Source organism: Somniosus microcephalus, unplaced genomic scaffold (genome assembly GCF_052327205.1).
Source record: "Somniosus microcephalus isolate GS21.2 unplaced genomic scaffold, FLI_Smic_1.0 scaffold1751, whole genome shotgun sequence".
NCBI lineage: Eukaryota > Metazoa > Chordata > Chondrichthyes > Squaliformes > Somniosidae > Somniosus > Somniosus microcephalus.
Genome location: NW_028226938.1, coordinates 9,136 through 10,962, shown reverse-complemented (window position 1 = coordinate 10,962; position 1,827 = coordinate 9,136).

The window sequence follows — 1,827 nt, the reverse complement described above, 5'->3', positions numbered from 1 at the left end:
TTACTCTGCGATACGGGTTCCATTGCATGTCAAGGAGTGAACTTTAAGAAAACTCTTTATTTTAATGAGTAAAACTCATTAGACTGTGTGAAAAGTTAGTTGTAATCGTCATTAATCACCGGATAACTCACATGGTTACCGAATCATGGGCAAAAGTTTAAAACGTTTCTTGCGTTTTGCATGTGATGAATTTTTATCGGTTCTCATTTTGCAGCCCGTATTTTAGGAGTTGGGTAAAAATGTTCAGTGTTTATGGCACAAGGATCTGGTGCAGCCGTTGGTAAATTCACCAGCTCGCTAACACATGAGAAAACACCTGCTTCACTCTTTCGTATAAACCCAGCCAATGCACCTCAATTAAACAACATTGCACCCCCGCACGATTAGACAACCTGAAATGTGCTAGTAAATGAGCACGGATAAGTAACTCTCATCAAGCGCAGCTCTAGTGGCGCATTTGGTTCGTGTATAGTACTTGTATAACAGCTATAGCTTCGGGGAAATGTCGAGTTTGTGTGCTCGAGCCTCACCTGCAACAGCCAGCGTTTTTGCTCTTAGTTTCCTCAGGCCCACCGTGTTGCAATAATGGATGGGAATTTTAAAGGAGCCCTTCAGTGTTACTTTTTGAGAGGAGGGAAGGTGGGGCCAGTTTTAACTGTTAAACCAGCAACTATCAGGCAAAGACTAATGTGCAGGAAATAGATTCGATTTCAAATCAGTGACTAAGCCTTTGGCACAAACGAGAAGTTGTGTAAACTCACGGGTAATATGTACATGTTTCCGACATCATGTTGAACACAAACAACGATTCACCTGAACATGATGTTGAGAATTACAAGGACGGAAGTCACGCACAGACAGTCGCCCAAACACCATATCCACAATTAGGTTGTCGCCGACCTTCTTGTTATGGGGAGAATTGAGAGCAGATTCAGGGAAACGGCTCATATGAAGAAGTGGATTTAGGAAAATATAAACTTATTTCAAATGAATGAACAGGTCCTCTGCGAACTGGGTTCGAAACAGCGCAGGGAAACCCAATGCAACTTCGAGACCAAAATCGGCGGCTCGTTGGTCTAGAGACCTGATTCTCGCTCAAGCAATTTCGCTGCTTAAAAATGCGAGAGGTCCCGGGTTTAAAACCCGGATGAAACCCAGCCAACCTTAACAACTGGGTCATCACAGCTAAAATCGCACTCCTGTTAAAAAGACTTATAAAATTGATGATCCGTGACTTTGCGCTCCCTTGGTATAATCATAGAGGCATAATGCCACAGGCAGAGGCACTTCTGCCCATCGAGCCAGTGCCGGCTCTCTGTAGACTGATCAATTCAGTACCATTCCTTCGCACTATCGATGTATTCCTGCAAGTTTATTTCCCTAAAGAGCCTATCCAGTCTCCCCTTGAAAACATTGAGTGTCTCCGATTCCACCACTTCCGACGGCATATGCGTAATTTTTTTTTCCTCACATCCCCCCTGTACCTCTTGCCTAAAGTCTTAAATCCCCTTGTCCTTGTGCCATCAACCAGTGGGAACAGCCGTTCCCCGTCTCGCCTATCGAAACCCGTCATAATCTTGTACACTTCTATCAAATCACTCCTGCACCTCCTTTACTCTAATGAAAACAAATCCAGCTTCTCCAACCTGTCTTTGTAGCTAAGATCCCTCATCCCCGGAACCATTCTGGTAAATCTCCTCTGCACCCTCTCAAGGGCCTTCACATCCTTCCTAAAGTGTGGTGACCAGATATGACGCAATACTACAGTTGTGGCCTAACCAGTGCTCTATAAAGACACAGCATACCTTCTCCAGTTATGTACTCAAT